The following is a 26,023-nucleotide window of genomic DNA, read 5'->3' as shown; positions in this document are numbered from 1 at the left end:
TATTATTATGGTAAATTGCATTAAAATGATAAAAATTTGACCTAGCATGCTTTTTACCATTTTGCAAGGGAATAGGCTCAACGAAAGTTACCTTCCTTTTTACCTTGGAGGCTCCCCCTTGACTAGTGCCTCCTTGAGCCTTGACCATCTTCTTCCCCTTGGGGCATTGACTTCGGTAATGCCCTTTTTGTTGACACAAGAAGCACACAATGTGCTCCTTGCTCTTCTTTGTCCCGGGGGTGGTCTCCTTGGGCTTCTCCTTGCCCTTTTGTGCCACTTGGCCCTTCTTCTTGGCCAAGTTGGGACACTTGCTCTTATAGTGCCCATGTTCCCTACACTCAAAACATATTATATGATTTTTATTATTAATTGAAATATTTATACCTTCTTGTATAGGGATGGCACTTGCTCCTCCATTTGATATTTCTTGAATTTCAGAGGTGGCACCATCTTCTTCTTCTTCACTTGACCCGGATGTAGAAGCTTCTCCTTCTTCTTGATCCGGTGTCACCAAGGATTGCTCCCCCTCAATCCTAGAGGTGGAGGCTTCATCATCTTGAATATGAAACAAGGAGTATGCTCCCTCCTTGTTCCCTTCGTTGCATTCCCTTGAGGATGAAGCATCTTGGATTTCCTCTTCTTCGGAGGTTGAGCATCTATCAACCTCGGAATCCTCCTTTTGGTCTTGCTCCAAAGAGTCACCCTCTTTGGATTCTTCATGATCTTGTACAGTGGAGGGGATCTCTTCATGAAGCTTGGCCAATTTGCTCCAAAGCTCCTTGGCATCTTCGAATTCTCCAACTCGAGCCAAGATGTGGCTAGGCAATAAGTTGACCAGAAGCTTGGTCACTTTGTCATTTGCCTCGCCCCTTTGAATTTGCTCTGAGCTCCATCTGCTTTTCTTTAGAAGCTTGCCCTTGGAGTTCGTTGGAGCTTTGAAGCCTTCCATTAGAGCAAACCATTGCTCTATCTCCATCATAAGAAAGTTTTCGATTCTTGATCTCCAAGAATCGAAGCTTGCCGATGTGTATGGTGGAGCCACCCTTGTGTCAAATCCAAGTCCATCTTGGAATTGCATCTTGAAGTTGAGCTTGATAGAATCTTGAACTTGAAGAATTTGCTCCGACTTCTTCACCCTCTAGCTTTTCTTGATATGCTTGACCCTTCCGGTGATGATTCCAAGCCTCGCTCTGATACCACTTGTTAGGACCAAAAGTAGCTAGAGGGGGGGGGGTGAATAGCTCGTCGCATTCGCTCGGTGCTCGGCGTTGCTTGTTCCTTCAAAGATGTGCAGTAGAAAATACAGAAACAAACAACGCTAACACGGTTGGTTTTACTTGGTATCCACCTCACAAGAGGTGACTAATCCAAGGATCCACACCAACACACACACCCTCCACTAAATAAAACTCTCCTTTGTGGTAACTACCAAGGGCGGAGAAGCCCTACAATACTCAATACAAGAAGAGAGGGAAAGGATACAAGAAATACAAGCTTACAAGCTTACAATGAGTACAAAACCCTAACCCTAGCTTCTCTTCTTGGCTTTGATCCGCCTCTTGACTTGGAGAGCTTCCAAGATCCTTCAAGAACTGGCGATCTGAGCTTTGTGAGCGCTGTGGAGGAGTTGGCGAGAGCTCTGGAGTGAATCGGAGAAGAGATTACCGCAGCCATCGAACGCCTGCAGCTATAAACGACGCCAACGGTCGGATCCCGATCGATTCGAATGTTCCCAATCGATCGGGGAGGCTTTGGATCGATCCACGGATCGATCCAGAGCGCCTCTGTGCTCTGGAAACGCGCCTGGATCGATCCACGGATCGATCCAGCGCTTATCGCGCGAAGCAGCCGCGTCCCAATCGATCCACTGATCGATTGGGACCTCTGGATCGATCCACGGATCGATCCAGAAGCTCTCTGTTCGCTAGGACAGGTCTGGATCGATCCACTGATCGATCCAGAGCTTGGATCGATCCACGGATCGATCCAGCACTTGGTTTTTGTCCAAAATCAAGTCCTAAACCTCCCAAACCAACATCCGGTCAACCTTGACCTATTGGTATGTCATGCCTAGCATCTAGTCACTCCCTTGACCTGCTAGGACTCCCTTACCAAGTGTCCGGTCAATCCCTTTGACCCACTTGGACTTTTCTCTGTGCCAAGTATCCGGTCAATCCCTTTGACCTACTTGGACTTTTCTTTCATGCCAAGTATCCAGTCAATCCTTTGACCTACTTGGACTTCCCAGCACCAGATGTCCGATCATCCTTGATCCATCTGGATTTTCCCTTGCCTGGCTTCACTCACCAGGGCTTTCACCTAGCTTCACTCACTAGGGTTTTCCATCTGCCTAGTTTCACTCACTAGGACTTTCTTCTGCCTGGCTTCACTCACCAGGACTTTTCTTCTGCCTGGCTTCACTCACCAGGACTTTTCTTCTGCCTGGCTTCACTCACCAGGACTTTCATTTAGCCTAACATCCCAGTTAGGACTTCCCAGTCAAGTATCCAGTCAACCTTGACCTACTTGACTCTTCTTCAATCAATATCTTATTGTCAAACATCTAAACCCAAACCAAGACTCAGCTTGGTTACCCAGGTCAACCTTGACCTGAGGGATATTGCACCAACACTGGCTAGTCTCTTCTGACAGTATCTTTCAGTTTTTCTTTTATAATGTTGAAGCAATGTTGTATGCTGTGTTTTGAAGGAGAAAGGGAGGAATCGAGTTCCCATATCTTTTGGCCAATAGATCTTCTCAGTGTAAGTTTCTCCTACTAGGAAGTATGTGTCTGAATTTGTCAAGCGATCCCAAGCCCAATTAGTTCCTTGTACTGATGCTCTCCAATGCTTTAATTGATCTTCAATAGTAGGGAGAGCTTCCCAATGGAGATCGGGGTCAGATGGGTAATCTTTTATAAGCAGAGAGGACAGAGCTGGCTAGTCTCTTCTGACAGTATCTTTCAGTTTTTCTTTTATAATGTTGAAGCAATGTCGTATGCTGTGTTTTGAAGGAGAAAGGGAGGAATCGAGTTCCCATATCTTTTGGCCAATAGATCTTCTCAGTGTAAGTTTCTCCTACTAGGAAGTAATTGTCTGGATTTGTCAAGCGATCCCAAGCCCAATTAGTTCCTTGTATTGATGCTCTCCAATGCTTTAATTGATCTTCAATAGTAGGGAGAGCTTTCCAATGGAGATCGGGGTCAGATGGGTAATCTTCAAGTTCTGTTTGGATACCCCGACTTCATTGATATCCAGCTTAACCAGATGTTTGGCTGGTTCAATATTAAGGTTAAGCCATTCCGGTGGAGAGCTGTCAAAAGTACATACAACAAACGTTTCCTCTTCTTCGAGGGCCAGAGAAATAATAGTACCAAGCTTTTTAGGAAAATCTTTAACAGAATCTGGATCATGTACCCAAACTTTATATAGTAGTCCGTAATCCATCAGAAGAAAAGGAGTGATAAGCCTTCCTTTGTATGAAATTGCTTTATACTTTTCATAGTCTAAGTTGGCTTTTCGGAAGGAATATAGCAGCTGGCATGGACATCCGTATTTAGCAGAGTCTTCACAGGTTGACCCAATTTTCTGACATTTAAGTTTTGGGCCAAATTCTGCTTCATAGGTAATAGTTATCCCAGGAGGGGGATTTTTGTTGAAGGCCTTTAGTGCTTCATATAATTCAAAAAATGTTTGTAGTGTAGATTGTTCTGCTAGGTTCCTAACGTAGGAGTTGATATCCTCGGGTATAGTGTTGGGCAGACCCAATATATGGGCTGTGGATGTTCTTTGAGCAAAAGTTGTAGCAGCTTGTTCTTTTAACTGGGCCAGTGTTAGATAATTGGCCCGTTGTGGTTTCTTTTCTTCTAATGTTATGGAAGAGGAAGGAGACCCATGAATTCCTTCAGTAATTTGTGCATATGTAGGAGTCTCTTCTGATTGTGAGCTAGTTGGCACCATAGTTGTTGTTTTTAATAAAGTGCTAATAAAGAAATTAGCACCAAGTTGAGTTCTGGCAGCATTAAAAGCTTCTTCAAGTGAATAATACCCTTTGAAGAAAGGATGTTCTAGGCCTTGTATGGTCATATTTGTTTCCTCCCAAGTAGCATATACCCCAGCTTGTGGCCCAGAAAAGACTACATAACAAGAGAATTTCTTGTCTGCTGGCTTTTGTATGGTGGTTAGAAAATAGTTTGTTAAAGCATTTATGACTGCTATCTTGTGTCCTGAGCTACCAGGGATGGTAGGAATGTGCCAAATGTTATCTATCAAACAGTGTTGAATGTGATCTAGTTTGTCTCTGAATAAAGAGCGAAACTGATCTTCTTGCTGTGTAAACTGTTGTAATTCTTGTGTTCCAAATCTTAATGTTTTAGTAGCAAACGAGGGGCGTACTTTCCCTGGTCGATCCATTACCTAAATAGAAAATGTTAGTGAAGTAAACGAGATAAAGTATCAGCTAAAGAATTGTTAATTCCTTTTATATGTTCCCAGTGAATGCGTAAACCTTTATTAATAATAGTATCTGTGAATTTTAGTCATCTCTTAGTACTTAATCCTTTTCTTAATCCTTTAGTTTGTTGACTATACTTAACTATAGCTTCGCAGTCGGTTCGAATGGTGATTTCTTTCTTATTACAAATGAATAATCGGAAGACTTCTAGACAATAAATAACTGCTAATATTTCAAAATCTAACGAGGTAAGAAGTCCTTTTTCTTGAAATTTTCCATAGGCATATTTGCATAAGGTTTCTGTAGTTTTAGGGTCATACTTGGATGTTTTTTTAAATAAAATTCCTCCCCATCCTGTTTCACATCCATCTGTTTCGATGACTAAGTAGTCAGCATCAAGTGAGAGTGTTAACATGGGAATTGTTTTTACTAACTCTTTAATCTGTTTTACAAGTGCTATATCTTGTTGATTAAAGTGTTTTTGTCCTGTTAAGGAGGTTTTGTTATATAAGGGGCCGCTGATTTTTCCTATATTTTTTAAATAAGGTCTAGCATAATTTAGGAGTCCTAAAAAGGCTCTTAGAGTTTTAGTGTCTTACATCTTATCTGGAAAAGCAAGGATTTTAGCAGAGATATGAGGTTGAAGGGTTATTTGCCCCTGCCCTATCTCTGCTCCTAAGAAATCAATATGAGTAGTAGCTATTGTCATTTTCTTTCGAGAAATAATCAGACCATGTTTCTCAAATAAGTTAAATATAATATGAAGATAAGCATAATGTTCTTGTTTAGTCTTAGAGAAGACTAAAATATCATCTATATTTACACAAGTGAAAAGAGAAAAATCTCGAAAAATGTCATCCATTTTCCTTTGGAATATTTGAGGAGCGACCTTGAGACCAAAAGGCATAACAAGCCACTCAAAATGTCCCTCGGGACAGGAAAAGGCTGTCCATTCAATGGACTCAGGATGCATTTTGACTTGCCAAAATCTTGATTTCATGTCAAATTTTGAGTACCATTTTGAGTTTTGGATTTTATTTAAGAGTTGGTCTTTGTCGGGGATTTTATAACCGTCTTCTTGACAATTATCATTTAGTCTCTTGTAATTAAATACCATTCTAGATTGGCCACGTCTTTGTTCTGATCCTTTATTAACTATAAAAGCTGGACTGCGGTGCCTAGATGTAGACCTTTGAATGGCTCCTAAAGTTAAGAGTTGGTTAATATGTATTTTGCATTCTTCAGTTTCCCAATTTGTATATTTTAAGTCTTGGGCTTTAATTGTAAGGTCTGGATTAATGATTGATAGTTTGCAGTATACTTTGTCTCTGTCCCAATATTTAGTAGGATTTTCTCCAATTATTTCTAATTTTTCTAATCTAGAAATGAGAGAGTCTAAATCAGGTTTATGTGTGTTTATTAATTGAAGTAACTGTTGTGGGAGTATAAGATCATGTGGGATCCAAGTTTCATCAGTTATAGGGCTTGACCAGCCAAGTGAGGCTAGTTTTCCGAGTCTTGGTAGTCAGAAAAAGCTAGGGCACAAGTCTGGTTATTCGGTTGTGCCTTCTTACTAGGTTGTTTATAGGCATTTTTAGGAGAACATTGACAAGATGTGTTGTTTGAAGGTAGGAGTTCTATGTGGGATTTTGTAGTTAAGGGATGGATAATATAGGGATAGTCTGATACTATTGGGGATATTATGGGTAAGGAAAAGAAAAGAGCATAATCCTTAGTTAGAAGATAAACTCTATCTGATGCTACCAGAAAATTTAAACCTAGGATTAAGTGAATATTAGGATGTAATAGTGGTTTAATCCATAGCTTAGGAAGTGAGAGTGGTGTGTCGTATTTACCACAATTGTCATAAAACCTTAGATGTGTGTTAGTAACAAATTGCGTGCAAGCTAACTGTTGGCCATCAAATTGTGTACTTAGTAATGGTTGTGATGCTGTTTTTATAAAAGTTTTTGGTAAGACAGAAAGAAGTGTATTTTCATCTATGGTGGAGTTGGTAGCTCCACTATCTAAAAAGGCATGTAGTGTGAATTCATAGCCATGGATATTTACCAGACATTTGACTCTAATGTCTAGAGTTTTTCCTGTATTACATATACTAGAGGCTTTTATAAAGACTAGATCTCGATCTATTATATCGGCTGGTGTAAGTTGTAAACCTTTAGCTTTATCAAGGGTAGCCTGAGAAGAAGAATGTAGAGGAAGGTTTTCTTTTATTTGTTTATCTAGGGTCTCGATTTCTGTTTCTAATTTATTAATACGTGTTTCTAATACAGAAACTCTTGTTTCTAATAAAAAATTTCGAGTGCCTCCTTTAGAGAGTTGGCTTATGGGTATCGTAATAGAGAACAGTTATTGAAGACAAAGATTACAGGCTTGTTTTTTTACATATTTTGCAGGTTCCTCTTTTATCTAAAGATGGATAATAACTACAAAAGAAACAAGGAATGTTATCAGTTCCTGTTTTGAGTATCCACTCATGTAGGCAGTTAAGTTCTTTTGTAGTCTTATTGTTGAGTTGTTTAAACATTAGATTTGTATATGAAAATGGAAAGTCATCCCATAATTCATCTAGATTGTCTAGTGTATCATAGGGTATGTAATTTTCAGGATATAGGTTATGCTGCTAATGCGAGGGTTGCAAGAAAGAGTTTACAAGACTATAATCAGAAGAAGGAACAACTTCTTCTATCTCATCTACAGAAACAATAGAGTAGATGGAGGATGTATCAGAAACGTCTGATTATACTTCTATTAAATCTAGATTTGTACAGGTAACTAGTTTTTGCTTCTCGGGTATATAAATTCTTTTTATTTGGGCAGGCAGAGGATAAATGACCTGGTTCATTACAGGCAAAACATGTGATAGTATTGACATATGTGTTCTTTGGTTTGAACTTCCGTACATGTTTTTCTTTATTTAAGTAAGGTTTTTTTTCTCTACTTTTTCTAAGATAATAAGTCTTTTTAGGTTATATTGCCTTTGGCCTTGTTACCAATTTTATGGGTGTTCTTGATGAATGATTTAGTCTTGGTCTAGGTTGGGTGAGGCCATATTGTTGAGGGGTATATATCTGGCTACAAAATCCATATCGTTGATTTTTTAATTACTTTTGTATATGAATATAGGTACATTTTTCTTTAAGTATGGAAATAATGTGTTGAATTCTTACTCCAATGTTATCGTATTATGGTGCTACATTCATGTCTGTCCAGGCTTTATGTATTTCCTTTCCTAAGTTTCCTGGAAGTTTGCTAAAAAGTCTTTTCCCTAGTTCCGGGTTACAATAATTTCCCGAAACTCCTGTTAATGCTAGAAAGTCATTACAAAAAGGTTTAATTCAGTTCCAACTAAAGAGTTGTAATTGTTCTAAGGGGGTGTTTGGTTCTTTCCTAGGAATAGGAATCGGAATGAGAATCATTGTATTGTGGAATGAGAATGGGTATGAGCATGGATATCACTCTTAAAAGCAATGTTTAGTTAGTTGCATATTTTCTATCGGAATAAATCAAAATTTCCTTTTTTACCCTTAAAGGAAAATAAGAGGAAAAATTAGATATGAGAGAAAAATGAATGTGAGAGAAAAATATGATGAAAGAGAATGATGAGAGAGAAAGTATGATGAGAAAAAAAAGTGTGATAAGAGAGAATAAAGAGAGAGAAAGTATGATGAAAGAGAATGAAGAGAGAGAAAGTGTGACGAGAGAAAATGAGAAAAGAGAGTGTGATAGGAGAGATCATGATGAGAGAAGATGAGAGAGAAAATATGATGTGAGAGAAAATATGATGGGAGAGGATGAAGAGAGAGAAAATATAATGAGAAAAAATGAAGAGAGAGAGTGTGATGAGAGAGAAAGTATGGTGAGAGAAAAAGTATGGTGAGAGAGAAAATATGATGAGAGAGAAAGTGTGATGAGAAAAAAAGAGAACAGTGAGTGTGATGGGAGAGATTGAGGAGAGAGAGTATGATGAGGGAGAAAGTATGATGAGAGAGAAAGTGTGTTAAGGAAAAAAAGGAGGGAGTGTGACAAGAGAGATTGAGGAGAGAGAAAGTGTGATGAGAGCAAAAGTGTAATGAGAAAAAAAAAAGAGAAAAGAGAGTGTGATGGAAGAGATTGAAGAGAGAGAAAGTATGATGAAAAAGAAAGAAGGAAGAGAGTGCGATGGAGAGATTGAGGAGAGAGAAAGTATGATGAAAAAAAAGAAGGAAGAGAGTGCGATGGAGAGATTGAGGAGAGAGAAAGTATGATGAAAAAAAAGAAGGAAGAGAGTGCGATGGAAGAGATTGAGGAGAGAGAAAGTATGATGAGAGAGAAAGTGTAATGAGAAAAAGAGGAAAGAGAGTGTGATAGGAGAGATAAGGAGAGAGAAAGTATGTGATAAAATGATGAAAGAGAAAATATGATGCGAGAGAAAATATGATGAGAGAGAAAATATGATGAGAGAGAACAAGTTGAGAGAAGTGATATAAAAGAAAAAGTAAATAAATATATTTTGATATTTGATATTAAGGGAGAAAATTTTAGTTTTAGGTCAAGGATATTTTTGGAATAAGAGAATATTTTGATTGAGGGAAATAAGGTAATGACTCATTGAAGGGGAGGTACATGGGAATGAGTTATTACCCAATTTCAAAGATTCATTCCCTTATTTGTATTTCTATTCCTATAATCCAAACATTAACAATGACAATCAATGATTCTCATTCTCATTCGCCACTCCTATTCCCCTAAACCAAATGCCCGCTAAGTCTCTCATAGATTCTCTTTGTCTTATATCTAATCCAGTATTAGCATCTCTGACGGTAAACAACCTATGAATTGTATAGCAAAAATTGAGTATGTTATTTTCTTGTGATGTCATCCTGACTACTTCCTCGGGATATATAGTTTTATAGGCTTGATTTAACATTAAAAATTAAATGAATCTTAAATTTGGGTCAACTTGATTGATCCGAATCTGATCCAAAAATTTTTAACCCAAAAATATTTCAATTCAAATCCGATCCAAATTCGAAAATATCAAATTCGAACTTAGATATTTTTTAGACCGACTCAGATTAGATTAGGTCGTCGAATCGGATTTATTTTTAACATCCTTATACACCTCTACTGTATCAATAGAATGAAAAATTATTTATATGTTTTCTCCAATATATTTTTTTTTGATAAATCCGGAGATAATCGGTTAAGATGAATCATACATAATGTTTTTTTTTTTTTTTGAAATATCAAACATAATTCTTTTAAATAGTAATGAATCTATTTTTTTTTATTAAATCTAATTTATATATATTTTGAAAGAATTAAAATACATTAATCTTTTATTTTTTATTTTTTATACTGATTGATTTATTATTTTAAAAATAAAAAACACTCAGTTATCAAATTAATTAATGCATTTACATCCTTCCTCTTGTCCGTTTTCTTCACTCATTTCGACTTGGACTGCTCTTTCTTTTCCATTTTAGGGGTTCTAGGACCCTCGCTTTCATCTCCATGGCCGACGTCATCGACATGCCGTCCGAAGCTCCAGATCGTCGCCGGAGCCTTCAGCCGGACCAGCGGGAGAGCCCCGCCGCAGGTTCTCTCTCTCCACCTCCGCCTCCTCCGAGGAAGAGGGACAGGGATTCAAAGGGGGAGAGGGACGACAGGCCTTCTGGCATGAGGGACGACCACCGTGATTCCAGAGACCGCTCCCCGATACCGCCGCTTCCCCCACCTCCGCCCATCCCGCTTCCGAAGGACGACAAGAATCAGGAGTATCGTAGGCGGAACAGCCCTAGCTCTCCTCCGTATCGTGACCGTAGACACTCACCTCCCCGACGGTCTCCGCCTCCCGGAACCTTTAAACGAGCCAGGAGGGATGACGGCGGATACGACCGACGACGAGGGAGTCCAAGAGGGGGTTACGGACCAGATGAAAGACGGTGCTGAGATTTTATTTATTTATTTATTGTCAAATTACGGGATTTATTGAATCAAAAACATACTTTGTTATTGAATCTTCCTGTCTAGGCTGTATGGAGTTTATATATTCTGTTTCTAATTTGATTTATGATTATGATTATGATTATGATTATGATAGGGGGTACGATCGTGGGGGCTCAGGAGGCAGAGGATGGTATGGGGATGAGAGGCTACATGCTCGTCATGGTAATCGTCCATCAGGTAATTGTGAACGAACCTTCATTTTCTTGTCCCTTATGTCCTTGAATTAATTAGAAACCAAGTCTATGCTTCTAGAACATCCTACACACTGAGCAAGAACATCTGACTCGAAGTTTTAGATCTCTAACGTAGGTCCTAGTTCCATGTAAATTTTCATTCGATGATATGTATTTGTTTTCTTAGAAGACTTCTTACTTTGATTGAAGGAATGACACATGCATCTATAGTTTATGCAATTTAAACCCTATTCAGGAGGCATTTATGCAATTTCAAGAAATTTCTAGCTGTGTGTTTGAATAACACAAACAACAAGAGTCCCAACTAACTATAAATTCCCAGTCAGTAATCCACCCTTCCTTTGATGATTGAACCTACATCCCTTCTCTCCTCTGGACTGTTTGATTTAGTTTCCACGACCTCAAGTGATTATGGAAAACATTCATCCTGCCTTCCTAGTGGGATTCCCCCTGAACCTCTTCTTCATCTCCATCTATCAGCAAGACACATCTGCCCAATCTTAAACCTTAAGTGATTCATGATTAAGAATCAGATAACAACATCAAAATTAAGGAAAAATGGATATTTCTCATATGTTTACTGGAAGGTGAATGGTGCTTCTGTGAAATCGGCCTCCACATTGCAGAATGTTTCTGAATTATTCTATTCACTAAAATTCTAGAAGAAAAACTTGACTTGCAGCCTAATTATATTGTCTCCCACTGTTTACAGTGTCTATATCTAGTTAATTTACCTTACTTTTAAACATTTTGCGATCTTGTGCAACTCAGATCAGAAGTTGTAGAGTAAGTTTGATCTATGGAGCTGTCTGATTTTTGAACTGAGCTAAGAGAACTGGTTTTCTGGAAAGGCTAGGTGATCATAGAATATGCTTAGAATTTTGTATGAGATAAGATTGGTTATTTGCAAGCCTTTTATACATTTTATAACTAATAGTAGTTTCATATTTCAGATACATGCATGGCATGTATACAAACTGATATATTAATTCTGACTGGTTTTTGTTCTTTAAATATAGGCTCAATGTTAGATGTATAAAAGAGTAAACTTTTTTTTATTAATGTTACCAAATTTGAAAAAGATGCAAGCAGTTAAGCTCAGTGGTTAATCAGTTTGAAAAGATTTGTTAAGCCTATAAAAGATCTATTTTTTATTTGATGTTTTTCATCATCTAAGTTGTTAGCACAACCAGGGGATCCCTCTCAAAAAACCATGTTTCAGGGATCTCCTGGTTAGTCAAGTTAGAGGTGGCTCAGTGGAAAATTTTTACAAGAGAATGAAAATCTATTGTAGAGACAAGAAGCCATGGATCTGATAGGAGAGCATGGCTCATCAACTGTTAGATATTGGATGATGAGTGGCTTCATAGGTGAATCCCAACTCAAAGATTGGTACACTTTGTTTCCTCTGGGCAGAGGAAAAACACTGACCTAATTCATGCTACTGGCTAATGTGACACCATATGGAAGAACATTGGGAGTCTGGGAATTCCTTCCCCCGTGGAGATATTAGTTGGAAGCATATGTAATCAGTTGGAAACCTACTATACAATGATATACTTTTACCTATGCCCACCAGTACTTGCCTTCACCATTGGCCCGAGGGAATAAATAATGTAATTGGTAATAGATACACTGTTGTTGCAAAAAGGATGCATGCACTTTGAGGGCGCCTCTCACTCAGTCTATATTATTTTGATAATTTCCTTGTAGATACACTGGCATGGGTTTGATACATGCTAGTGTTTGTAAGGGGATGCTATATTGAAGGTTATTTAAATGTTGACATTCTTACATATGGCCTGTTGAAACTAATTCTCTGATGTTGCTAAGTTCTTATTTTATCGATTTATCCTCAGATTTGCCACATTCATACATATACCCTGTTGAAGGCACCTGAGCATGTTTAGTAGTCACTAATTAAAGTTAAGTCAACAGAGAACAAAATAATGATATATATATAGTAATTGAGAATAACATATTCAATTTCTCCGATGTTGCTAAATTCTTGTTTAATAATATTTTATTCTTGATTGATCATCAGATTGGCCTGATTCAAGGCATGTCAATTATGGTGGTGACTCTGCGAATATTCAAAGGTTTGTTATTTCTCATATGCCATATTTAAGTAGTTAATGTTGTTTAGGTATGGCCCTATTGTTGATCTGAAGTTTTTCTGTCACTGTCATGTTTTTTATTAGTGTTTTTTTTTTTCCAGTTTGTCTTGATTGGTGTGTCACTTAAGGATTTTGTTTTGGTGTAGACAGATTAACTCTCTCATACAAACAACCATCATGTATGACATTGGAATTTTGAAAATTGAAATACATAGAAACTAGATACTCATTTTTTGACTTCTTGTTTTGGCATTATATATTCTTGTCTTTACCTTTGTTTCCTTGTTCATGTTTCTTTAGGTGGCTTATTTTGAGACTACTGTATAGTTTGCTTCTGATACATCTACAACTAGGTGCCGGAGGAAGCAAGATATGAGAGAAGGATTAGCAGAGAAAGAAGTTACCTGTTTGTTCCTCTTTGCTCCCTATTGCTATTTCCACCATATCCATACACCTTTGATGTGATGCATAGGAGAAGACTGTCCATTCATTTCAAATCGAAATAAACCAAACTGAACAACTAAAATTGTTCACTAAAACTTATAATCAAAACAAACCTAACTTGGGTTGAAATTAGTCTATATTTGCTAAAAATTTTACCAAACTGAAATTTTATTTGATTTATCATAACTGATTGGAAATTTTATTTTGGTTTGAACTAAATAATGCATAATCCTAGTAGAGTCCTTGTTTGATTACATGTAAGAATATCCCGGAATAGAACCAATTGATATGCTAAGACAAGGTGATAAAGGATGGTCGAAGAGCCTCTTTTTTTCTTCATGATGCATGGACTACAAGTTTAGAGAGCAATTTATAAACATCTCTCTCTTGTTCGCTCTACCTTTTTTTCCTCTCAATTTCATGCCTTTTTGTAATACTTCGTGGTAACTAATGATATTTATATGGTTTGTGCTTTTGATTTTCATGTTAGTGGAAGTCTCTAGCATGCCATATTGCTTTCTTAATAGTAAAATTTAATTAACTTGCTAAAATTAATGTTATCCAAACAACAATAATGACGAGCAAGCCTTTATGCCACTTAGTGGGGTCGACTATATGGCTCCTTCTATACTATTAGGCTCGATCTTATACGATATCTTTATCTATATTTAAATAAATTTTATCTTGTTTTATTATTACTAACTAAATCTTTGGTCTTTTTTCCTCGATTAATGTACATATTTATCATGGTTTCGTATTGTCTAATTGAGCTATTTATTGGTTGCTTAAATACATGTGCATATCATCGTAAACGTGTATCATGGAGTTTTTCCTTAGTAGACGCAACTCTAACTTTCTCTCTAATGTTCTATTTCTTATCTATTCATCCTCATATCTTTGTATATTTACCTTAATATCCTCATCTCTATGACTGAAGGGGACCCTTGGCGTAACGGTAAAGTTGTTGCTTTGTGACCAAAAGGTCACGGGTTCGAATCCTGGAAATAGCCTATTGCAAAAAGTAGGGTAAGGCTGCCTACAATGGATCCTTCTTCGGGACCCCGCATAACGGGAGCTTCGTGCACCGAACTGCCTTTTTCTTTTCATCCTCATCCCTATGACTCATCTTTTGTTTATGTGCTCAATTCATAATCCAATATTCAACTTTATATAACATAACATAACATAACAGGTCTAACATCATTTTTGTAAAACTTCCTTTTAAGTTTAAAGGTACTTTACAATCATAAAGAACACCTAACGTCTTTCTCCATTTCAACCATCCTGCATATCTATTAACCATCCATCCTTTTACAAAAATGATCATGTATACTTAAAACTCGTAGTTATAGGATAACTCGCTATATCTTATCTTGACAATTGCCTTGCTACATCTAATACTGTTAAATTTAAATTTCATTTATTATTTTGTCTTTATTTTATTAAGTCTAAAACTTTTTACTTCCAATGCTCCTTGTCAAGATTCGAGTTTTTCATTTTCTCTATCACATATTTCATCGACTAAAACAATGTCATTTTTTAAAAAAATACACCATAGTAATGTGTCTTAGATGTGTCCAATAAGTTTATCCATGACTAATGTTATCAAGATATTAATTTATAGTTAATCTTGAATTAACTCTATTTTTATAAAAAATATTTTGTTGATCAATCTGAAATCTTCACTCTTGTTAGTATATTCTTATACGTATTTTTAATTATTTCAATATACACTATGACAATACTTTTCTTTTTTAAATTCTCCATACAAATCCCCTTGGGATTGTAAGCCAATGAATACATTGGGTAAGTCTTGCTTTTTTTTTTTCTTTCAATCTATTAATTGAGGAGATGTATAGCTTCTATCGTCGAGTTTTCAAGCATGAAGTTGAATTATTTTTTCTCCTTCATGTTTTTTAATCACTCTTTCCTAAAGTTTTATAGCATAGCTCATTATCTTAATACCGTAAAATTCACATAATTTTGTATATGCCTTTTATTTTTGCATAAGGGGGCGAGGGTACTAATCCTCCATTCTGGTTGAATAACTTCATAAGGCATTCAATATACTGTTTCTCTAGGCACTTCTATACATCTAGTGGAATATTATATGATCCTATCATTTTTTCATTCTGCATTCCATTTAACACCCATTTGAAAATTAAATTCTCTAATAAAAACTTAATTTTTTTATACTCCTTTAATCTATTTAAATTTTTTAAGCTAAGTTAGTCACTTAAATTTTCACTAAAAAGTTGATAAAAATATCGTTCTCTATTGAATCCAATTTTAATGCATCTTTCTTTAGTAATATCCCTTGTCTTTCTCTCACTTTAGCTATTGTATAAGTGTCCTTTTCTGCTTCTCTTGTATTAAATCGTGGATACAAGCATTCAAAAGCTTCATTTTTAGCTTCATTCACTATTTTCTTTCTTGGCTATTACATACTTTTTCACTCTTACAAGTGATTTTTTTTGTCCTTTCTCTTTCTCTTTCTCTTGTACTTTCTTATTTCACCACTAATATTCTCTATTTAATGGTGCTTAAACTTTTGACACACGTATGCTCTTGGTTATCGTTTTCAAATTTGATACTATCTTATTATACGTCGTATTCAAGTCGTTATATATTTCTCCTAAAACTTGTGCTCCTATCCTCTCCTTAAAGTTACTTTATTTCACATCCTTTAATTTCCACCGCTTGATCTTTATAGTCATGTACCTTTTCCTTCTACTATACTATGCATGTTTGTGGCACATATCTAACACCATTAATCTATGATGGGTTGCTTTTTCTTAAATTGACCTTGCAATCCTTATAAATTTTTACTATAAGAAAATTAATTTGTGATTTATTATTCCCATTTTTGAACATAATCAAGTGTTCTTCTCTCTTTTTGAAAAATTTAATAAGTTCATATATGTTATCACAAAATCTGATATAACTTTTCCTTAATTTCATAGTTAAAATCCTGACTCACATGCACTCTATTATATTTCTCATTTCTTACTGTTACATGCCTATTTAGATCTCCTCATATCAAAATTATCTCGTTTATTGAAATTTGTATACTACCTCATTTAAGTCTTCCCAAAATTATATTTAGCGGCTTCATCTAATTCTACTTGAGGTGTATATATACTACTTACTAATAGATTCTTTTGTTACTACTATCTTGAGAGATAATCCTATCTTCCTTTCTAATTATTCCTACTACTTCATCCCTTAAGGGGCACATTAATATGTTAACCAAACATCGAAGTAAAGTTCTTCAGACAATTAAATAATGTGAATAAAAAATTCTGATGCTTAAAGTTCTTGTATTATAAAAGAATAAAGTGAATAGAGGGTAAACGTAGTGTTTATATCTTAAATTTATCTGCCTCTTTTCAATGGGAAAGAGAGGATGAGAATAATCACTATAAATTAAAAAAGGTGTACAATTTGAAATCACTATTTAAAAAGGTTTATATAGATAGTCATGATGAGGTTCTAAGTTTCTTTTTCTTTTCTTTTTATTTTAAAATGGAAAATTTGTAAAATTTTAAAGACAAATAAACATTTAATTGATCGTAAATCCTTTAATGACCAGTTGATAGAACATGTTTAACGATCAATCAATTTGAAACTGTTTCAAACTGGTTTTGAAAATTTAAATTTACAATTTGAAAAAAAATCAAATGAGAACATAAAAAATGATTAAATGCTCTCTCCATGAGCCCAAACTGAAACAATGCACCAAACTGAATGGATTTGGTTTGGATCTAACCCATAATCCAAACACTCAAAATCCACTTACCTACTGAATTTGGTTCAATCCTATTAATTCAATCCATCCTAAATTCCAATCAGAAAAACTATTAAACCCATAACTCTGTGATCACCCAAAATGGCCCTTAATCTCAGCAACTCCCTGTTTTGTCCATATTATCTCATATATAACTTGATAGAACATTAGTTATCTTGTTTATACCTCACCTCTTCACAAAATCTTTCGCATTTGTTTTATCATGTTTTTGGGGTGTTTTTTGCTTTTTTTTTTTTTATATTCTTACCCGTAGGCATGCATGATAGCTTGGATTTGAGACTAGAAAGAAACTTGTGTGGTCTTTTAGTTATCTTGGTTTGTTACTTTTTGAGATGTCATATAAATTTTAATTTCTTGTTACAATGTCATTGGGATATTCTTGCAGAAATTGGGTTTGATATCATAAACGAGTTCATTCAGAACTTGAAGATGGCGTTTACCTGCTGAAGCAGGCACTTGAGTAAATATCTTACAGGAAAATGATTGAGAAATGGAAAATGGGTTTTAATGATCAATGCTCTCTCTTGCTTCATGATTTTTAACTGTTTTCAATAAATTTGCTTCCTATTGGATCCTTGTTTTAGCTTGTATTCCCCAGTGATTCTGATAATCTGTAGGTGAAGGAATATAGATTGAATACCTTATCCACTCAAGCGAGCTTGTTTTTCAACTAAAGAAGAACAATGGTAAGTGAGGAACATTTTTCTGGATTTTCTTATGTTTTAAGGCGATGTTGCCAAGTACTTTTAATCCTTTTCTGATTTTCTTTTGATATGGGTTGAGGAACCAAATATCATCCGACTGAATTTAGTGGCAGTGATTGAGAGGGTGAGTTTTGTATATATCGTTTCAGAAAACTAAACTGTATTCTGCAGTTTTTCTTAAAAGTCTTTAAGTTTCCTAGTACCTATTCTTCAAATGGGTGAAGTTTGTAAACTTCTGTATTCTTTGAATACTCAGTTTCAATATTTTGGTCTTAAAATTACATTAATTATAACCTCGACTCTTGTTATTGCCATGCTTATCAACTGTGCTTGCTGTTGCTGGGAGAAAAGACATGAAATCTATTCTGCAGGTTTCTGTGATTTGCAAGTGGAACACACTTGACCTCTGAGTTTCTTTATGTACTAAATTTGTGGTTTTTTGCTGTAGGTGATTTTTCTGCTTATTTCATCAGTGGCTTAGGATTAACAGCCTCATCCACTGCATTCTGAGAATGATAGTAAGACAAACTCTGAAGAGAGATAGATCTTAGTGAGAAAAGGAGAAGGCATGGTAGAGGGACCTGCTAGAAACCTGCTTTCTTCTGCTCCCATGGCTCACCCAGTCAGCTCCGAGCCCGTCAATTCAAACTGACCGGACAAGCTGGGCATGGTGCAAGCTTGACATGGAGAAGGTATGGGATAATGTCCTCTCTAAGTAGTGAGTCAGATAGTGCAGACAAGAGCCTTGGGGATCTTCAGGGCGATTATAATTATCGTGGGCTTTACCACTGTCAGGGCATGAAGGTGTTGAATTATTAGACACATTGATGCTTATCTATGGCGTGTTCATGGCAGACTATTATGGAATGTATAGGCTAGCCGAGGCAAAAGGGCCCGACATTGGGAGTTGACAATAAGACAAATGATGGATCTAATTCTAGTGGTTTCTGGTGGGAAGAAAGCTTGATTCATTCAGCAAGCAAGACTAGAAGGTCAGGATCCTTGGAAATATTAACAGCTAAAGATAAGATTGATGCTGCAGCTACAGAGGCCCTAGATCCTGTTGTGAGAAAAATAAGAGATGAAAAATATGGTTGGAAGTATGGATGTGGAGCCAAAGGTTGCACAAAGCTTTTCCATGCTCCTGAGTTTGTCCATAAACATCTCAAGCTGAAACACCCAGATCTTGTTATTGAGCTGACGTCAAAAGTTAGAGAAGACCTTTATATTCAAAATTACATGGAGTAAGCTTTCATCTTATCTTGTGGCTGTGAATTTGTTCATAGTAGTTGAATTGCTAAATCAGTTTTGTTTCTTACTCTAATGCAGTGATCCCAATGCACCTGGTGGAACTCCTATCATGCAACAGTCTGCACCAGTAAGATCTCTGTCTTTATTTTAAAGCATGTTTTCTCTAATCGATTATCTACAATTTTTTTTTTTTGTTTTAAGAAACTTAATGACAAGGTAGCTGATTTTATTTTATTGTTATACTAGTCAACTAATCTGCTAGATTTTTAGAAATTATCAAATAAATTTGTAAAAGGAAAATGGACTAAGATTTATACATGTTCCTGCATATCTAATCATTTAAGAATGCAATCTGATAAGATGTATTAACGACTAAGAATTGCAATGCATTGCTGCTGCTATAATAAGTTAATATCTTTTACAACCACAAGCTCTGATCATGAACACTAACAAGTTAAAAAAAAAAAAGGCAACCCGGTGTACGAAGCTCTTGCTATGCGGGGTCCCGTGGAAGGATTCATTGTACGCAATCTTACCCAGTTTTTTTTTGCAAGAGGCTGTTTCCAAGATTCGAACCCGTGACCTTTTGGTCATAAAGCAACAACTTTACCGTTGCGCCAAGGCTCCCCTTCATGAACACTAACAAGTTAAAGACTAAAAATGATTATCAGCCTGTGTGAGCGTTCATCGAGATGATTAGGAGCTTATAATTTACATGTTCAATCTTCAATTTGCATTCTTTCTTGGATTTGAAAAATATAATAAAATCTTGTTGAGAATAGATTTTGTATGAATCATTTCATGAGTTGGACGTGCAGAAATTGGGTTATATCAAAAGAGAACATTTTCTGTGCATAGGTTGCCTAACAAACGAAAAAGATTTTCCAGGTTTTTGCATATGCATGAACTTTCAAATTTGTCAGTGTTATTCCAATTATCATCTTGTTTTCTTTTGCACTCATCTGCAGAAGGCAAAGATTCAAAGAAGAAGGCTGTTAGACAATCGCTTGACAGATGCACATGGCAACCGCATAGAGCTCGACAAGAACAGAGATGATGACAGAGGTGACAACTCACCTCGTGATACCCATGGTGGCTTGGATGGAGAAACTCATGATAAGCCTCCGTTTGAAGCTTACAGTGGACAAGGTTTGCACAGTGCTTTTCCTTCAGAGATTCCTCCGCCGGTCTTGATGCCTGTTCCTGGTGCTGGGTGAGTTGATTATTACAGTTTTATTATTGTTCAATTTTGTCCATTACTTAATTTTCATGTCTAATCATCTAGTAAATCTTCTAGCCCACTCGGACCTTTTGTGCCTGCCCCACCCGAGGTGGCTATGCGCATGCTTACCGATCCTGGTGGACCATCATCCTTTGATTCTATCGGAGGTCCTCATGGTAGAAAAGGACGGCTTGGCCCACAACTGGGTGGTCCAGCAGCCCCAATTCTTACTATGCCTCCACTTTTTAGACATGATCCACGGCGAATGAGGAGGTTTGTTACCTAATTGATTTTCTAGAATGCTTGGTTCTTTCCCCTTGTGAGCTAACAATTGACGGGCTAGAATCATTTTCTTCTATTCTTCCCGTGTTTGTTTAGACTACAGGAATTTGATCTTTGGCTTAACTACTAGCAACTTATACTTGATTTTTTCTTCTTCCAGTTATAGGGATCTCGATGCACCAGATGATGAAGTCACTGTTCTTGACTACAGGAGTTTGTAGTCTTCGGTTTTTTTCTTTTTTTCTGTTTGTGCTTAAAGCCAGACATATTTTCCAATGGCAAATCAGTTACATCTTCAAAGCAGCGTGTGCGCCCCATTTATGGAAAAATAGACAGGTTCAAATTCAGTTGAATTCGTGATTGCAGTCTGAATGGATGATCCTAACAAAAGATATATTATGGCTATTCAAATAATCTTACTGTTTGTATCGCTAAATCTATTCCTGTGTAACAACATTTATTCCCATCAGTATACTTGGTTGTCATTATTTAGTTGGCCGTTCTCATTGAAAGTCGTCAATCAGCTTCTAACATTTTATTTTCTGAATATTTTGCATGATTCAAATGCTTGTGTTATCGATTCCCTTGTGATCGACTGTGGCAGCATAAACTATGCTTTTGAAGTTGTCCAGAAATGAATGCGCTTGAAGGATTCTCGAACCTTCTTCATCAGCTCGCACCTCTACTTACATAACTGAGGCCCGAGCGTGCTGATACAGAAACGATGCACTGCTTCAGTATCAAGAGGAACTTCTGCACGGTGGTTTCATTCTACCTTCAATCAATTAATTCATTTGTAATTTGCAGGTGATTCTTAGTGCGGAATAGTTTTCTATTTCTTATAAAATGTCTAAACATTGACTTGGAAGCTGTACTATTTCTCATCCTATTGTTATTCCTTGGTTATATATCTCTTTTTTTATAAAAAATATATATATATATATATATATGACTTCCCATGTGCGATACATAGAAATTCAGGTGCGACTTCCCATGTGCGATACATAGAAATTCAGGTGCCCGAATCACTTTCGGGCACCCTGCACGCACATTGGACACGGAGATCAGACAATATATGATTTCCTTATATAGTATATAATAAAGCAAATCGATTGGTTGTACAAACCTAATAGATTGAAAGAGGTAAGCATGATAGGCAAATCAGATTGGTTGAGCATGACAAATGGACTGGATGGATGAATGAGCAGGTAGTACGCTACCAAGTGGAATATGCATGCTGCGACCTGCGAGTTGTGGTTGGGATTGAAAAGGTTGATAAATTACACGGAAGTAGATAGATCGAGCAAATTGAGTGAGTCATATGGATGAGTTACAATAAGTGAGTTGAGTAAATTAGATAGGAAAGACAAATTGAGCATGTCGATTGAGGCAAACAGATTGAGTGAGACTCTAAACCATACTCCATTCTCAAAGTTTTAAGTACCCTAGGCCTACTCATTGCATCTGGATACATAATTCAATATGCATGCAAGTCAGACTATGATTCAGGTGATGCTTGGGCAGTGGAGGGGCATGATGTTGGATATACATGAATGGAAAAAAAGGTGGAATAGGAAAAAAAATTTATTGTGAATAAGACTTTAGTACTATATTAGGAGTTTTAAAGTATATTATTTGATTTATATGGATTCATATGTATTAATTATGTGAACAAATATATGAAGAGAGTCTCTCTCTCACGCGTGGGTACGCAGGGATGTAAATATAGGATCCGAATTGCACTGAATCATATTGACTCATGTGTGAGCATGATCTGTGCGTGCCGAATGTCGGATCGGTCCACCATTACTCGACATTCAATGTAGGTGAGGGATACTGCTCGCTTTTATATAAAGAGAGGTCATGGTCTTGAATAGAACAAACAAAAAGTTAAGCTCTTCAGTCTAGGTTTTCTCTATCGTGCATCTCTTGCTCGGTAGAGTACCCATGATAGTAGTTGGAAGTGGGGTGAATTTGTTTCAAAGAAACTGCGACCATTGCAGGCCCGATCAACCCCTTTCGTGACTCGGTCGATTTGCTGCTCGGTTGATTTGCTACTCGACCACACTACTTGATCAACCGATCATCTTGATTGCACTGAACCATGTTGACTCCTGTGCAAGCACGATCTGTGCGCGCCTAATGTCGGATCGGTCGGCCATTACTCGACATTCAACGCAGGTGAGGGATGATGCTCCTATATAAAGGAAGACCATGGTCTTGAACAGAACAACCAAAATGCTGAAGCTCTCCATCTATGTTTCTCCTTCTCCTCTATCGTGCATCTCTTGCTTAGCAAAGTACCTGTGATAGCAGTCGAGTACATCTCAGTTTGTTGTGACCACCAGTACTTGGTGCGCATTACAGTTAATCGTTGTATACTGGGAAATAGATGACCCGAGAAAATCTTGAAATACAGTCGGAGGTGGGGCGAATCTGTTTCAAAGAAACTACGACCATCACAAGTTCAGTCAGCCCCTTCTACAAGTCGGCCGATCTACCACTCGGTTGATCTCCTACTCGACTGCACTACCTGATCGGTCGCTCATCCTAATCAGTTGCTATGTTGCTCGGGCTACTCTGCCTTTAGGCAGCCCTACCTTTCCCGGCTCGACCACTATACCCGGTTGGTTACTCTGCCCGATCGGCCACTCAGACTGATTTGCTGCTCGACCGCACTACTCGCAGCTACTTTGCTCTTCTTGGTCAAGTACTCGTATGCCCAGCCATTCGGCTACTCTGCTCGCTCAGCCACTCTGTAATCAGCATTTGATAGAAATCAGTTTCTGCTGGCAGCCTGAGTCCTCTCCTAATATCTTGGTAATAGATTGTCCAACACATGAGTAATTGCTAACCGCAATCGGCAGTGTAGAAGAAGAGTCCTCCCTGGATCATCCTCACATTTGTGCTCAGTGTCTTCTGAACTCACCTCCACTCTTGATTTCTCTGTTGCCGCATGCATTATCTGTGCCAAATCAAGGAGCTTTCTAATAACTTTTTTTTACTGATTATTAACACTGAAGCAGAGTAGTGAGCTATACTAACCTCGTTCCTCTTTTAAGAAAATTGATAGACAATAAAAAAATATTTCCGTTTCTTAGGTCCTTGCGTAGTTTCACAAGAATATCAATTCTTCTTCACCACTTTTACCTATTTTTGACAGTTAAAACTAAAAAATAAAACTTGTTGATAAGTTTAGCAGAATAAGATTGATTCTTCAATCTCTATGCTGCTGTGTCAGTTTCAGAATTCAATCACCGATTCAAATCTCTTGCACAAACAAACACAGCAGTACTTTATTTATTTATTTTTCATATTTTGCATGACAAGAACTGATAACCATTTCCCACTCTGTTCCTGAACTGAATCCTTGTCACATTGCCAGTCCTCCAGAGGAGCTTTCAATACACAGTGAGAAATTAGAAAGCAGAGCATTTAAACAGCCTCACGGTGGCCTTAAAGCAAACCCACCACATCAGTCCAAACGCAGCTCGATGATAAATTATTTTTCCTCCAAAAATAACCAGAGAAAAGGTTCCATGAGTCATTCATTAATGATGAGGGAATCATTCAGTTCACTGTGCACGGGAATCCATTCACCCAAGCAGTAAAAATGCAGTTTTAGGAAGGCGAACTGTTCGAGTCCCTAAACTTAAACCTCTGCTCATCTCTCCATTGAGGCTGGTGGATGCATGCAGTAGAGGCCCGACAGTTCAGATCTTCTGTCTCCATTTTTCTCTAGTTTAGATTCTCTATCCCTCTCATTATTGATCGGACGGATCAGATTAAATCTTAAGATATCATGACATTTTTAAAATATGTACAGTATTCTCGTGATGTGCAAAGCATCCTTGAGATTTAATCTGATCCATCCGATCGGCAATGGGACACGGGGACAGAGAGAAATCAGTTCAGATCCTCTGTCTCCATTTCTCTTTGTCCCCATTTCACTTCCTCTGCTCCTTCTCAACTCACTCCAAAAAAGCAAAGCATTCCTCTGCTTTCTTTTTCTTCTTCTTATTTCCAAGTTCTGAGGCTTGGTTCTGCGATCCGAGGTTGAGTCCGAGTGCGACGTTCGTCTTGGAATACACCTACGAATGGCGCGAGCGGTTGTCGGATTTTGCCGGAGAGCCTCTGCACCATGAGCGACAATAAATTCTCTAAAGACAGTCGGTAAGACCGACGTTTCAACCGGAGATACATAAATTTTTAATCTTACTCTTATTATCATTTATTGGTGTAATTATAAATTACTGTGTTAGCGTAATCATATCTCTCCAAAGAGTATGCATGCGTCTACGTTTCATAATTGGTTTTGAATAAAGTGAAATTGTTTGTCATTAACTTCTTGTGTTCATCATTTATCATAAATCTCATAGTATTTTCTTCTCAGATCATCTGCCACCGAGTCAAAGGCATCGGTGGTCCTGGAGTGGACGTAGCATTAAACTCCAGCACGGTGCAGTGCCATGCACTGCTGCTGCCTACTGAGCTATTTATGCAATCGCATTGCGCCATTGCCAGCGGAAGAGAAAAGAAAAGAGGTAAAAAAGTTTGCTGCAGTGGTTTTGTTTCTTGCTCTCCTCCCTGCTCATTAATGCTGCCTTACCACGTTTATGATACTACAGCTTTAATTTCTAGATTTTCTTCTTTTTTTTTTTTAAGATTTGGATCTCTGAAACTCAATTTTCCCTAGTTATAAACTATGTTGTGTCCTTGGTAAATTACTGCAGAAACTTCAAGTAAAAGATGAGGAAGGATGGAAACAAAATAGAAGAGGCAGAAACAGTGAAAGGGACGAGGCCCCTCGTCTCTGCTCTCTGAGCCCCATTCCTAATTGTGTCTTCAGAGGTGAGCAGAGAACTTCATGGCACTGGATTTGTTTCATGGCGACTTCCTCTCTCGTGTCTCTGTCAAATACGAACAAATCCATATCTCTCTTCTCTATGATCTACAGCCCATTTCTAGCGTCTCCATCTATTATTTCACAACTACTGAATCACACAGCCATTTTGATCATAATTATGCGTTAATAGATTTTAAGCAAGATACATGTCTCACAACACTATCAACATGCATACACTGTTATAAATTACATGGATTCTCATCAGAAATTACTGTCATTATAGTTAAAAGTAGAGCATAAATCTCTCTTCCCCTGTTTTAGTATCCTCCTTTCCCTTCACTTGTTGTGCAGGGGATTGGAGCCGGTGGGCACAATGTGCTTGTCGTCCTCCACGATGCTACTGTTGGCCTCCGGACAGCTTCCGGCCTTCTCCGTCTTGCACCGGCCGATGCCGACGACTGTACTAACGGCGGTCCTCTTTCGGGCCTCCTCCCGCGCAAAGCCGTGGGAGGTGGCAGCGGCTAGAATTAAGCAGCACAGGAACAGGGAAGCGTACGTTCGACGTCTCCACCTCATCGCGAGAAGAGAAGAGGTAGGAGGAAGAGGAGAAGAGAAAATGGCACTAACTTGTCTTTCGATCGGTGACGACACCGAACCGCATTAATTAATGGCGCTTCAATTCGCTCGCAGG

General features: G+C 37.4%; 1 pseudogene; it reads left to right on the top strand.

Annotated features, from left to right (window-relative positions):
- The first annotated feature begins 9,904 nt into the window (after positions 1–9,904).
- LOC121994726 lies at positions 9,905–20,978 on the top strand (annotated as a pseudogene).
- The last annotated feature ends 5,045 nt before the right edge of the window (positions 20,979–26,023 follow it).

Source organism: Zingiber officinale, chromosome 6A (assembly GCF_018446385.1).
Source record: "Zingiber officinale cultivar Zhangliang chromosome 6A, Zo_v1.1, whole genome shotgun sequence".
In the NCBI taxonomy this organism is placed as follows: Eukaryota; Viridiplantae; Streptophyta; class Magnoliopsida; order Zingiberales; family Zingiberaceae; genus Zingiber; species Zingiber officinale.
This window is presented reverse-complemented; position numbering and strand designations above follow the sequence as displayed.